The following is a 15,790-nucleotide window of genomic DNA, read 5'->3' on the forward strand; positions in this document are numbered from 1 at the left end:
CTTAACTTTGGAGTTCTTTGAGTTTGGGCTTCCGAAAAGGAAGGTGCACCTTGGTGATATGGATAGTACCATCTAACCTTTTAAGCCATACTTAACTAGAATCTCATAACCTGGGTATTACAATCACCCCCACTTAAAGACACAACGTCCTCGTTGTGTAACCACGAATCACACCACAAACAAATCCCAGAATCTCCCTCGCTAGGTGGTGCCCTGGGTGCTTCTGCCACAGGCGCACTCACGGTCGCAAGGTCGCTCTGATACCATCTGTAACGCCCCGGCTCGGGCGGGCCCCACCCGAATCGAACCGGGAACGCTACCTGAATTGCCCATCGGGTTGATGACTAGCTCCACAGACCACCGGAGGTCCTTTCAGCGTGCTTTGTCCTCACTCGCACGCACCCTGGAAAACTTCCCAGGAGGTCACCCATCCTTAAATTTCTCCAAGACAAGCACGCTTAACTTTGGAGTTCTTTGAGTTTGGGCTTCCGAAAAGGAAGGTGCACCTTGGTGATATGGATAGTACCATCTAACCTTTTAAGCCATACTTAACTAGAATCTCATAACCGGGGTATTACACTATCTCCTTTGATGTTTTAGGACACATCTCTTTAGATAAAGGTACTCCATGCAACCGGCCACCAAGGTAGAGTCTTCTCCAAAGGGGCGTCAACCCTAATGAAGAAGAAAGGATGGATGCCGCCAGCCTTTAGGGAAAGAAGACAATAGAAGAAGATAGAAGAAGGGCCGACCACACAAGAGAATAAAAGAGGAGCCTTAGGTTGTGTTAGTTTTTGGGCACCTCCCTCCTCCTCTTTTATAATCTTTGCTAGCAGCTAATAAAGAAAGTTTTTAATAAAATTTCCTTTTATTTGCTATTGTAGATGGTTACAAAAAAGGAAAGATTTTAACAAAATTAAAATCTCTCTTTTAAACCATTGTAAATAGCTATAAAAGGAAAGATTATAACAAAATTATATTTTAAACAAAATCTTCCTTTTATTCCTATAATGGTTGGTTACAAAAAAAGGAAAGATTTTAACAAAATTAAAATCTCCCTTTTAACCATTGTAGATAACTACAAAAAAGGAAAGATTTTAACAAAATTAAAATCTCTCTTTTAATCCATTGTAGAAAGCTATAAAAGGAAAGATTTTAACAAAATTTTATTTTCAACAAAACTTCCTTTTCTCTTCTTGTATGGTCGGCCCCATGCTTGGGCACCAAGCATGGCTTGGCCGACCCACATCTTGGGCACCAAGAGGGCTTGGCTGACCCCTCATTTGGGTAAGAAGGAAAATCAAAACGGGTGAACGCGAGGCTTTATAGAGGCTACAGCAGGGACTAAGAGAAGGAATTGGTTTTGGCCTCTTGATGAGCTTGAGCTTCCTGTGTTTGACCCGAACACCCAACTCTAGTTCATCAATAATAACTCATACTACTAAAGAGTTATTATTGAACTACCGCACCAATCCCATATTACATTATGAGCTCCTTCTTATCATGAGTGCATTAATCTCCCTGTGTTTAAGATATCAAACGCCCATTAATTAAATGAGTTACTAACAACTCACTTAATTAATATCTAGCTCCAAGAGTAGTACCACTCAATTTCATTGTCATGTCGGACTAAGTCCACCTGCAGGGTTTACATGACAATCCTTATGAGCTCCTCAAGGGGACATCATCAATCTAGATAACTAGGACATAGTTTCCTTCTATAATCAACAACATACCATATAAATAATATTATTTCCCAACTTATCGGGCCTATTGATTTAACGAATAAATCTCACCCATTGATAAATTAAAGAAATAAATACTAAGTATATGTGCTTGTTATTATATCAAGATTAAGAGTACGCACATCCATAATAACAGAGGTTATGTTCTTTTATGTAGTTAGTATAAAAGAAACAACCTCAAATGGTCCTGCTCAATACACACATAATATACTAGTGTAATTTTATATTCAAGATAAACCAGTACCAAATTACACTACAACCATTCTAATAGTTTGTCCCAATCCATCTTGGTTATGAGCTACTATTTATAATTTATAAGGAACTGATAACATGATCTTCTATGTGACACCACACACCATGTTATCTACAATATAAATGAAATGGACAACTATATTTTACTAAATACAGACATTTGACCAATGTGATTCTCATTTCAAAATAAATGTTCATACAAAAACTAGGCTTTTAGTATACATCCTAACAGTCTGCTGGTCCCACGTCACATCAGAAGATGATTTACCTCACTCTTGATTTCTTTTTATATATTCTTTATTAATTTAGATTTGTATTGGTGTTTAGCCATGAGGCCATTTTATTGTTTTGGTGTTGTATTTGTGTTTAAGCCATGTCGGCACACATTGTGTTGTTTTGGTTTATATGGGCTTTCCTTTTGTTTTTTTGTTGTGTTCTTAATATAACCGTGTGGGTTGTTATATATATAACTATGTGGTTGTGGTTATCTTGTTCCAGCTGAGTGGGCTGTTATATATATAACTGTGTGGTTGTATGTATATATATTCTAGCCATGTGAGCTGATGTATTTTGTTTGTGATGTATTCATGCTTCAGATTGTCACCGGTACAGGGAAGATGCTGCTGGATTTTCCTCTGGCAAGGACTCCTCTAGGGCGTGACAATTATGGACAGCGAAGATAAATCGAGAACCTATTGAGTCACACGCACTAACGAGTCATTAAAAGATGTAAAATAAGTTAAAGAATATGATTCTTAGATTAGGAAATAAATGTTTGGTTAGACCATACATAAGATAAATGTGAAAATATTTGTCATTATGGAAGCGCAGATGGGATACATCTCTTATGGTTGAATTAGACCATATTTAGTTTAATCATGAATTAGTCATAAACTAACTTGGTTTAGTTGTGAACCAAATCAAAAGGTTAATGGGTTAATTTTTTGTTAAGGGATAATGAGTTGAATTTGGACTTTCTAATCCAACTCATTAAAGAGGATTATATATAGATGTAATTAAGAGAGAATTAGATACATGTTTTATTATTTGGTTGATTGGCTTTTGGAAACGCAATCCTCCAGTCCCTCTCCTCTCTCTCCCACCGCCAACAAGAGGGTGCTCCTTCTTGTTGTCGTGACCACCACAATGGAGAAAAACTCTCCCTTGTGTTCTTCTCTTCTTATTTTTCTTGATCCCTCTTCTTCGCTCATGACTAGTAACTTCCGAAGGAGAGACTTGTACTCAAGGAGTTGTCTTGAGGAGCTCAGCGTGGATACAAATAGAGGCGAGGTTCAACAACATCGCTATGGTTGATGCCCTTCTCGTTACACGTCATCCGTAAGGTATACCTAGCATAAATTTACTTCCCATGAAATTTCAATTATGCGATCATGTTTGACATGTTGTATCCTTGTATGTGTGTAGTGTGTGTGATGTAATAATTAGAAATTATTATTATTTTATTTTTCGTTGCGCATGTTTATAAAATGTGTTCTAGCACTCACCCGCATCGAGCATATCATCCCATCAATTGTATGACAAGTGGGCCCTATGACAAAGGGTATCCCTTTAACTAGACTTTCTAGAGTTACTTCTTTATTTATTGGCATTAGAACTTAGGTAAATGCTCTGGTACATTCTTCATAGGGTTGTGCCAGACTTTGGTTAGAATCCCTACAAGAGTGTTAACAAGGAGTTTAGGAGATGAACAATTCATAGGGACATTAACTAGCATTATAGTGAAACCTAAATTATAAAATCTATCATCGACTAATCCAACTTTACCTCCTTCATTGTTCACTTGCACTCGCACTCTCTCCCTCTTTTCTCTCATTCCTTCTCTCACTCTTCTTTCCATTCCTAGTTTTCAAACTCTCATGAACTAACTTTTGATTGTCTAGATAATTCACTATACGAAGTTAACTAGTATTTAATCAATAGTTCTTGTGGGATTGATATTTTTATTACTTGATGATAACGTGTACTTGTAGATTGTATAATAAGTTTTTGGCATCTTTGTTGGAGACTATTTCTGATTAACATCAATTTATTAGCTTTTGAGTTACTCTAGATATTTTTCTTTCTTGTTTTTCATTATGCATTTTCCTTTTTGTCTTCAATTCTATATTTTATTTTTCCTTATAATTTTTTTTAGATACCATGATCACTAATATGTCAAGCAAGCCTTTAAGAGACTTGATCACATCCTTTTTTGTAAGAAAAATATCTCCAATTGTGGATCCTCATATTGAAGCAGCAAGTTTTCAACTAGACCCAACATTAATTTCCATGATACAAGTTCATAAATTTAGATGATAAATTTTAGAAAACTCATACTTGCAACTTGAGGTATTTCTTGAATATTGCAACATGGTGAATTGCGAAGAAGTATCAACCAATGCCATCCAGTTGATGACATTTCCCTTCAGCAACCAAGATAAGATAAGAACTTGGTTTTATTCTCTCCATCCTCAAAGTATAACAAGTTGGGAATAATTGGAACAATAATTTCTGAATCACTTTTCCCTCCAAGCAAAATGATTTACCTGAGGAACAAAATCATATATTTTGTAAAATACCAGAAATAGGCGAATTTTAATAAGGGATTTTTCCGGAATTTTTGGAAACTTTTCGGAAATTTTTCGGAGCTCGTACGGACGAGTTGACGGGGATAAAAACGGGGCCCGGAAAAGACTGTTTAGGCTACCCCATTTAAATAAGGAAAAGTTGAATTTCTTAATTCCTTTTCTTTATTTATTTTCCTTTTTTCTTCATTTTTGTTGTCGCCGTTCATTCCTTCTCCCCGACACCGAGCCACGCCTCTTTTTGCCCTAACCGCCCGCGCCCCTTCCTCTCTTTTTATTCTTCTTTATTTCCTCTCCTCTCCTCTACCGTGCCGATCTACACTTCTTTCCTCTTCCTATTTTTCTTCTTTCTTCACCGGTTCTGTGCCCTAGCCACCTCGCGTCGCCGCCATAGCCAACGCTGCCGGAGAAGTGCCGTCGGTCGCCTCCTTTGTGCCGGCAACCGAGTCTAGTGCCGATTTTTCTCTCTTCCCTTCGCTGTGGAGTTCTGGTGCCACCACCGCCGACGACCGAGCCTATTGCCGACGCTCTTCCTTCTGTTCTTTGTGTTGTTAGGGCCGAGCCTCACTGAAGGACCTCACTGTGCCACCTCTCTTCTGTTCCTGATCAATCTACTTGGTGGAATTAGGTCACGGTTGAGGTAAAAATTAGATCTTGGTTTTTGGATTTATGTTTTTGATCAGGATAGGGTGGCTGGTTTTCAGTAGTAATTAAGTAATTGTTGGCAGCAACAACTCTAAGTGGGGCAGCAACTCTTTGGTCTCCAGCAGCAATTATTCATTTCGGCAGGACTGTCCCTAGTTGTGGATCAACATCGGTTGCGAGTAGAGGTAAGGTGTATTAATTTGTTTTGGTATTAGGTTTGTATTTGGAAGAGTTCAAGTTGATTTAGGTTTAGATCTAAATCAAATTGTATAGTGGAACGAATTAGGGTTTATGAAGCTAACCCTATTTGGTCGAGGTTTATGGATTAGGGGTTTGCCCTAATTTAGAGTTAAAGAATTTATTTATCTATTTATAGGAATTTAGCTAAAGAATCGTATATCTATTTGATACAGGATTTTGACACGAGACGAGTATCTCGGAGTCGGATTGGACCTTTCTATTTTCGGAGGCGGGTACTTTTGACTTTTTGTCTTTGATATGCTTAGTAATGAAATTAACATGTTGCATTAATTGTGTTTCTTATCTGTTTCGGTTAATCACTACCTAAATCTTGGTACATGCTTGATTGATTGATTGGTTTCCATCTCATATATATTTTACCTGTTTATACATGCTTATAGGGGGTAGTGATATACCATGCTTCACCATGTTCAGGACCTAGGTTTTTATACCTTCTGTGTACCTTTGATTCGATATGATTCGTTGATCTAGGGTGCACTTTTCTATATATATGATTAGGTTAGGATGTTTTTATGGTTATTTCCATGCACCATTTGTATGATTGCATGCTGTGCGATAGTCCGCTCCATTATTGTTGAGCACATCGCCAGTTACATGGATCTGCACACACCACCACTCATGGGTTAGTGGTCGATTCAGGCAGAGTGTGTTGCAGCAGGGACTCTGTTAGGCACCGTTGGTCCGCTCATGGGTAGTGTGACACAACGTGTTATCCGGCAGGGATTCCTCCCCGTCATCGTGTACCGGGAGTTGAGAGCATTGCGCTCCCCATTTATGATTTAGGATTTGGGGTAGGAGGATCCCGTCCACTCGGTCACTCATCAGGAGTAGTGACGACAGAGTGCACGGTTGTCACAGCCCTACCCACTCGGCCTCACTATTGTGTGAGATGATCGACTGGCGTCAGGGGTGACCAGGACGCATCATTGGCATCATATGCATGATGCATTTATTGCTTGTGTTTGTGTTTGCTGCATTTATATGCTGCATATTGTTTGGATACCTATGTTTGACATGCATACAGGATTTCCCTATTCCTCGGACTGTTTGACCTTATACTCAGGACCTGGTTAGTACAGTATTCTCCTGTTTACTTCAGATGCATTTTTATCTTTCTTATCAGGAGACTGTACGCATGATTAGTGCTAGGTGTTAATTCTTTACTTTGCATATCAATTGTACCTGCTGAGTGTTGGACTCACCCCGCCTCCATTGTTGTTATTTTCAGGTTGATGCTGTCCGGAGGGAGTTCCAGTCGCTAGTCCTCACTGCACGTAGTGCTAGATCCCTGCAGACCTCGAGGATTTATTTACCATTTGGTTTGGTTTTTATTTGCTTATGTGTGTACTTGGTTATTTGGATACTTGGACATCGTATGTTTTTCTTTTGATATTGATGAATGTTCTATTCGATATGTTTTTACTACATGCCTGCCTGGACGGCAGAAGAGGTGAGTTTCGTCGGATTTGAGTTTTACGAGTGTAGTGGAGTAGGGTGGTTTTCGAGTCAGTGTAGTATTGTGATTACTATTATTAACTGCGTGGTTGTGATAGCCAGAGGTTGAATATCTATATAAACTACGTGGTGATTGTTTTTATTTATTGTTATTATTCCAGCCGCCTGTGGCTGAGGTATATTGGTTATGTAGAAGTTTCAGATTGTCCGCCGTGCAGGGGAGATGCTGCCGAAATTTCTTCGGACAGGGACTCCTCTGGGGCGTGACAATTTAGTGGTATCAGAGCACAGGTATACGATCTTTTGTTTTCGTATTTTAGATGTTTGGGATAACCTGATACCAATTTATTTACTTGGTATCAGAGCGCCAGAGTTCGGCGACGCTTGTTGGATTTCCATGTTTTGGATTTTCGATATTTAAGCTGATACCAATTTATTTGGTATCAGAGCAGGTTATGGATACCTGCTTTTGGTGTTCTGGATTTTTGGATGTCTATTTCGGTTTGTACGGATTTCCGTTATGGTTATGTTTCGGATTTCCGTTTTGGATTTATTTGGATTTCCGGCGATATTCTCGTTCAGAATTTTGAGGTCAAAAGTTGGGGACTGGACAACAACGAAACATCTCCAGACAGCAAATATGTATGATGTTTATTTTATGATTTTTATACTTGTAGTAATATCTGTAATTTAATTTAACAGATATGAGACGATCTACTCGTATTGCTGCGAGACGTGGTGCTGGACGACCACGTGCGAGGACCACGGGATCTCTGGATATGCCAGAGATGCACACTGTTAGTGAGCCTGTCAATCAGGGACAGACTCAGCATGCTGTGTTGGGCTTTCAGACCCCGACGGCTCCTATAGAGGTACCTACCTCGGTTGTGCCGAGCGTACCTATCCCTACAGTAGTTCCGGTATCATCAAGGGTACCATTGGAGTACCCGACATCTGCTCCAACGCAGCCTACGGCGTATTCAGTACCACCGCCACCTGGACCTACAGCGTACCCGATACCAGTGGCACCTGTACCCCCAGTGCCTACAGTAGCAGCAGCTGCACCATATTCGGTACCATTACCTACCGTACCTCCAGCTGCGGCCACTTATGTTCACCCGGCAGTACCACCGACGGCTTATGCTTCAGTATATACAGCATCATCGAGAGTTTCTCCTCCGGTTTATTCCGCGGTACCACCTTTAGTATCAGCTCCAGTGTTTCCACCAGTTCCTTCAGCCATCCCGACACAGCTCACTGATATTGTCGCTGCACGAATTAGGATTCCAGCATTGGCTGAGTCAATGAAGACTCGTTTCACTCTTTTCCGCGGAGATCTCGATCCGAGTATGGCTCTGTCATGGATAGAGACTATGGAGCAGACTTTCTTCTATATGGCTTGCTCCGAGTGGGAGAAAGCAGAGCTGGCTGCCTACCATATACGGGATGAAGCTAATGCCTGGTGGATTACTCAGCATTCTATTATTGGTGAGCGCAACGTCACATGGACCAGGTTCAGAGAGGTTTTTGAGAGCCGCTTCTTTCCACTGTCTTATCAGATGGCTCACCGACAGGATTTTATGAGTCTGAGGCAGAACAACTGCACAGTGACTGAATATAATACTGAATTCCACCGGTTGGCTAAGTTTTGTCCAGAGTTAGTTGCGGATGACAGAACTCGCATGATGCAGTTTATTCAGGGACTGGATGGTTATCTGCATATACGGCTTGCCGGTTTAGGGATCACATCTTACTCTGATGCACTGGATCGAGCTTTGATGATAGAGTTTGCTCAGCAGACAACATATCCGGACAGGAAAAGGAAGCATACGGGTCAGACATCAGGGCAGATCCAGCAGACACAGCCGACAGGACAGCATCAGAGTAGTCACAGACGGTTAGGTCAGAGTTCTTCTGGGGTATCTCGTAGGCCTCGTGTCGTGGTCTTCTTGACGCTTCCGGTTTTCTCAGCAGCCCACCTCCCTGATACTCATTGTTTGAGATGTGGATCCAGATCACCTCACCCTTGCTCTGGGGTCGGTTTGCTTTTATTGCAAACCCCGGGCACCAGAGCCGAGATTGTCAGCCGAAGGCTCAGCAGGGTCGGGTCAGAGGGGACAGTCTAGTCAATCGGGGCATATCGAGGAGGGCGGCCCAATCTTCACAAGAGGGGAGCAGCTCCCTCAAGAAGCAAAGATTTGTCATGCTTGGACAGAGTACTCGGTGCTTCCATAGCGCCCAGTTCTATTCCAGACCTTATTATCCGACTCGAGGCGTGCAGACTCGATTCCAGACAAGACGCACCATCCTCTCGGTCTTCTCGGCACATGGTCCAAGAATACCTGCCGCGCACCGGCGTACCACCTCCTCCTCCGCCAGAGACTGGTCATGTTCATGCGATTACCAGAGAGGATGCTCAGCGGGCCGACGGATCCGTTTTCCGCGGTACGATTTCCATTTATGCATTTTCCGCTGATATTTTGATTGATACTGGTAGTTCGCATTCTTTTATATCCCGTACCTTTATGCGGGAGATTGGTAGATTACCTACTGTTAGACTGCAGCGGTTGACTGTCTCCCTACCGTCCGGTGATACTTTAGACGTCACCCAAGAGGTCAGAGGTTGCCCGTTAGACTTTGGCAACATGACACTTACGGTAGATCTTCCAGTATTGGAGATGATCGAGTTTGATATCATTCTTGGCATGGATTGGTTGTCAGTATATCATGCTACTGTTGATTGCTAGACGAGGGTCGTCACCTTCCGGCCTCCGAACCAACCCTCGTGGAGTTTCACTGACATCAGAGATGACGGCATCTCGATTATTTCGGCGATTCAGGCGCAGAAGCTGTTGTCTCACGGCTGTCATGGTTTTTTATTATCTCTGATTAGTACTGAAGACAGCAGCAGTTCGCAGCTCTCCGACATTTCTGTAGTCCGTGAGTATCCAGATGTATTCCCTGAGGAACTTCCTGGTTTGCCTCCCAGAAGGCCAGTGGAGTTCACTATTGAGCTGATTCCGGGAACCTCACCGACATCGAAAGCTCCGTATCGTATGGCACCGAAAGAGTTGAACGAGCTGAAGGTTCAACTCCAGGAGCTTTTGGATAGGGGATTTGTACGCCCTAGTGTTTCACCATGGGGTTTTCCAGTATTATTTGTCAAGAAGAAAGACGGTACCATGAGGTTATGTATTGACTACAGGCAGCTGAATTCAGTGATCGTCAGAAATAAATATCCATTACCACGGATTGAGGATTTGTTTGATCAGCTCAGAGGTACTTCAGTGTATTCTAAGATTGATCTGCGATCCGGATATCATCAGCTGAGAGTCAGAGACTCAGATATTCAGAAGACAGCGTTCCGTACCAGATACGGTCATTATGAGTTTTTGGTAATGCCATTTGGGCTTACCAATGCTCCAGCGGTGTTTATGGACTTGATGAACCGCATCTTTCTGGAGTATCTGGATCAGTTTGTTATCGTTTTCATTGATGACATATTGGTCTACTCGCGTTCCGATGAGGAGCACGCACAGCATCTTCGTACAGTTATGGAGATTCTTCGGCGGCATCAGCTGTACGCGAAGTTCAGCAAGTGTGCATTCTGGCTATCTTCAGTCGGTTTTCTGGGATACGTGGTCTCTAGCAGAAGTATTTTAGTTGATCCTCAGAAGATCGAGGCTGTCACCGGTTGGGAGCAGCCGAAGTCAGTTCAGGAGATCCGCAGTTTTCTGGGACTAGCAGGATATTACCGACGTTTTGTTGAGGGTTTTTCGCGTATTGCTATGCCGTTGACACGTCTTACCAGGAAAGGCGTGAAGTTCATGTGGACAGAGGATTGCGAGACCAGCTTTCAGGAGCTGAAGCGGAGATTAGTGTCGGCTCCAGTTTTGGTTTTACCTTCTGGAGAGGATGGATTTGTACTTTACACCGACGCATCTCTTCAGGGTTTGGGCGCTGTTCTGATGCAGCACGGTAGAGTAGTCTCTTATGCTTCTCGTCAGCTGAAGGAGCATGAGAAGAACTACCCAGTTCATGACTTGGAGTTAGCTGCCATCATCTTTGCTCTGAAGCTTTGGCGTCATCATTTATACGGTATCACATTTGAGATTCTCATTGATCATAAGAGTCTCAAATACATTTTCACTCAGAAGGAGCTTAATCTCTGACAGAGGAGATGGATGGAGTTCCTGAAGAATTACGATTGTACCATTAGCTACCACCCGGGTAAAGCTAATGTGGTTGCCGATGCACTCAGCAAGAAGTCCAGAGGGACTTTGGCTTGCCACCGAGTTTCAGTCATGGACTTGATTCAGGGTTTCTCTGAGTTAGATCTTGAGGAGCAGGGACCGACAGAGCAGAGTATTCTGGTTACCATGGTTGCTCAGTCGTCGATCAAGACGAAGGTCCGAGAGGCCCAGGCCAGTGATCAGCATTTGCAGTTTATTGGTAGTCAGATAACTTCTGGGTAGCAGACCGAGTTTACACACGACGAGGAGGGTATTATATACTTCCGAGACAGATTATGCGTACCTCAGTCTCACCCGATCTTACAGGAGCTACTACAGGAGGCACACCGTTCTCGATTTGCGATTCATCCAGGCGGGACACGTATGTATCGAGACTTGAGGCGTTCCTACTGGTGGAACGGCATGAAGAAAGACATCGCGGATTTCGTAGCTAGATGTCTTGTCTGTCAGCAGGTGAAGGCTGAACACCAGAGACCTGCAGGATTACTTCAGCGGATTCCTATTCCTGAGTGGAAGTGGGATCACATTACCATGGACTTTGTGGTAGGATTGCCGAGGACACGACGAGGCCATGACACGATTTGGGTAATCGTTGATTGATTAACCAAATCCGCGCATTTCTTAGCGATCCGGAGGACTGATCCCCTGGATCGATTGGCAGATCTGTATTGCGGGGAGATCATCAGACTACATGGTGTTCCGTTGAGTATCATTTCGGATAGAGATCCACGGTTTACGTCTCGTTTCTGGCAGAGTCTGCAGCAGGCCTTGGCCACACAGCTCCGTTTCAGTACAGCTTTCCATCCACAGACAGATGGACAGTCAGAGCGGACCATTCAGACTTTAGAGGATCTGCTGAGGTCATGTGTTATGGATTTCGGAGGCAGTTGGGAGGATCATCTGTCGTTGGTAGAGTTTGCCTACAACAATAGCTTTCATTCGGCTATCCAGATGGCACCGTTTGAGGCGTTGTACGGTAGACCTTGTCGGGCACCCGTCCTCTGGGATGAGGTTGGAGAGGCCCAGTTGTTGGGACCTCATAGAGTTCAGCAGGATGCAGAGTTGGTCCGTACTATCAGACGGAGGATGTCGGAGGCGCAAGATCGCCAGAAGAGTTATGCTGATCGGAGACGCAGACCACTAGAGTTCTCTGTTGGCGACCATGTATTTCTGCGAGTTTCACCCACGAAAGGGGTGAAGAGATTTGGCCTCAGAGGTAAGCTAGCTCCGCGGTACATTGGCCCTTTCGAGATATTGGAGAGGATCGGAGCAGTAGCTTACCGTCTGGCACTACCACCGTCTCTGTCAGGCGTTCACGATGTATTTCACGTATCGATGCTGAGGAGATACGTGCCCGATCCGACGCATGTGCTGGCAGATATTCCAGTTCCAGTTCAGCCTGACATTACTTATGAGGAGGTTCCGGTACGGATTCTCGACCGGAAAGAGCGTCAGTTGCGGAACAAGACTATCCGGCTGGTTAAAGTCGGATGGCAGCATCATTCGGACGAGGAGGCTACTTGGGAGCTCGAGGATACTATCCGAGCTCGATATCCCCATCTTTTTACTTGAGGTATGTGATTCAGTTTACCGTTCAGCATTTATACTTCCTGTCTATTATTAGTACTTGCTGATGGTAGATAACGAAATTTGGGGATCAAATTTTTATAAGTGGGGGAGAATGTAAAATACCGAAAATAGGCAAATTTTAATAAGGGATTTTTCCGGAATTTTTAGAAATTTTTCGGGAATTTTTCGGAGCTCGTACGAACGAGTTGACGGGGATAAAAACGGGGCCCGAAAAAGACTGTTTAGGCTACCCCATTTAAATAAGGAAAAGTTGAATTTCTTAATTCCTTTTCTTTATTTATTTTCCTTTTTTCTTCGTTTTTGTTGTCGCCGTTCATTCCTTCTCCCCGACACCGAGCCGCGCCTCTTTTTGCCCTAACCGCCCGCGCCCCTTCCTCTCTTTTTATTCTTCTTTATTTCCTCTCCTCTCCTCTACCGTGCCGATCTACACTTCTTTCCTCTTCCTATTTTTCTTCTTTCCTTACCGGTTCTGTGCCCTAGCCACCTTGCGTCGCCGCCATAGCCAACGCTGCCGGAGAAGTGTCGTCGGTCGCCTCCTTTGTGTCGGCAACCGAGTCTAGTGCCGATTTTTCTCTCTTCCCTTCGCTGTGGAGTTCTGGTGCCACCACCGCCGACGACCGAGCCTATTGCCGACGCTCTTCCTTCTGTTCTTTGTGCTGTTAGGGCCGAGCCTCACTGAAGGACCTCACTGTGCCGCCTCTCTTCTGTTCCTGATCAATCTTCTTGGTGGAATTAGGTCACGGTTGAGGTAAAAATTAGATCTTGGTTTTTGGATTTATGTTTTTGATCAGGATAGGGTGGCTGGTTTTCGGTAGTAATTAAGTAATTGTTGGCAGCAACAACTCTAAGTGGGGCAGCAACTCTTTGGTCTCCAGCAGCAATTATTCATTTCGGCAGGACTGTCCCTAGTTGTGGATCAACATCGGTTGCGAGTAGAGGTAAGGTGTATTAATTTGTTTTGGTATTAGGTTTGTATTTGGAAGAGTTCAAGTTGATTTAGGTTTAGATGTAAATCAAATTGTATAGTGGAACGAATTAGGGTTTATGAAGCTAACCCTATTTGGTCGAGGTTTATGGATTAGGGGTTTGCCCTAATTTAGAGTTAAAGAATTTATTTATCTATTTATAGGAATTTAGCTAAATAATCGTATATCTATTTGATACAGGATTTTGACACGAGACGAGTATCTCGGAGTCGGATTGGACCTTTCTATTTTCGGAGGCGGGTACTTTTGACTTTTTGTCTTTGATATGCTTAGTAATGAAATTAACATGTTGCATTAATTGTGTTTCTTATCTGTTTCGGTTAATCACTACCTAAATCTTGGTACATGCTTGATTGATTGATTGGTTTCCATCTCATATATATTTTACCTGTTTATACATGCTTATAGGGGGTAGTGATATACCATGCTTCACCATGTTCAGGACCTAGGTTTTTATACCTTCTGTGTACCTTTGATTCGATATGATTCGTTGATCTAAGGTGCACTTTTCTATATATATGGATTAGGTCAGGATGTTTTTATGGTTATTTCCAGCACCATTTGCATGATTGCATGCTGTGCGATAGTCCGCTCCATTATTGTTGAGCACATCGCCAGTTACATGGATCTGCACACACCACCACTCATGGGTTAGTGGTCGATTCAGGCAGTTGCAGCGGGGACTCGTTAGGCACCGCTGGTCCGCTCATGGGTAGTGTGACACAACGTGTTATCCGGCAGGATTCCTCCCCATCGTACCGGAGTTGAGAGCATTGCGCTCCCCATTTATGATTTGGGGTAGGAGGATAGGTGTACTCGACAGATCCCGTCCACTCGGTCACTCATCGTGAGTAGTGACGACAGAGTGCACGGTTGTCACCCCTACCCACTCGACCTCACTATTGTGTGAGATGATCGACCGGCGGGGACGGATCATTGGCATCATATGCATGATGCATTTATTGCTGTGTTTGTGTTTGCTGCATTTATATGTGATATTGTTTGGATACCTATGTTTGACATGCATATGTGATTTCCTATTCCTCGATTTGACCTTATACTTAGGACCAGTTAGTACAAGATTCTCTGCTTTACATCGATGCATTTTTATCTTTCTTATCAGGAGACTGTACGCATGATTAGTGCTAGGTGTTAATTCTTTACTTTGCATATCAATTGTACCTGCTGAGTGTTGGACTCACCCCGCCTCCATTGTTGTTATTTTCAGGTTGATGCTATCCGGAGGGAGTTCCAGTCGCTAGTCCTCACTGCACGTAGTGCTAGATCCCTGCAGACCTCGAGGATTTATTTACCATTTGGTTTGGTTTTTATTTGCTTATGTGTGTACTTGGTTATTTGGATACTTGGACATCGTATGTTTTTCTTTTGATATTGATGGATGTTCTATTCGATATGTTTTGACTACATGCCTGCCTGGACGGCAGAAGAGGTGAGTTTCGTCGGATTTGAGTTTTACGAGTGTAGTGGAGTAGGGTGGTTTTCGAGTCAGTGTAGTATTGTGATTACTATTATTAACTGCGTGGTTGTGACAGCCAGAGGCTGAATATCTATATAAACTGCGTGGTGATTGTTTTTATTTATTGTTATTATTCCAGCCGCCTGTGGCTGAGGTATATGGGTTATGTAGAAGTTTCAGATTGTCCGCCGTGCAGGGGAGATACTGCCGAAATTTCTTCGGACAGGGACTCCTCTGGGGCGTGACATATTTTTCTTAGGAAGATAGAGAATCATTATTGAAGCATGGGGTAGATTTAAGAGTTTGCTAAGACAGTGCCCCTACCATGGTTTGGAAAGATGGCTGATAGTGTACATATACTACATGAGGATTTTTTTCTTACATAAGTCATTATTGGATTTATCTATTGGAGGTTCTTTGATGAACAAAAGTTTAGAAGAAGCGTATATATTAATTGATCAAGTGACATTGAATCTCCAAGAATGGTTAGACAAAAATTGAATGGAATCTACCTCGATAATTCCTAATGTACAAATCAAGA

At 42.9% G+C, this 15,790-nt stretch overlaps 1 non-coding gene across 1 annotated transcript; it reads right to left on the minus strand.

The window, feature by feature from the left end:
- Positions 1-15,475: 15,475 nt before the first annotated feature.
- On the minus strand, positions 15,476-15,581 carry LOC122018316. The gene has a single exon (XR_006121733.1). It is a non-coding gene; the product is annotated as a small nucleolar RNA R71 (small nucleolar RNA).
- Positions 15,582-15,790: the final 209 nt, after the last annotated feature.

The sequence above is a fragment of the Zingiber officinale genome, chromosome 8B (assembly GCF_018446385.1).
Source record: "Zingiber officinale cultivar Zhangliang chromosome 8B, Zo_v1.1, whole genome shotgun sequence".
Taxonomy (NCBI): domain Eukaryota; kingdom Viridiplantae; phylum Streptophyta; class Magnoliopsida; order Zingiberales; family Zingiberaceae; genus Zingiber; species Zingiber officinale.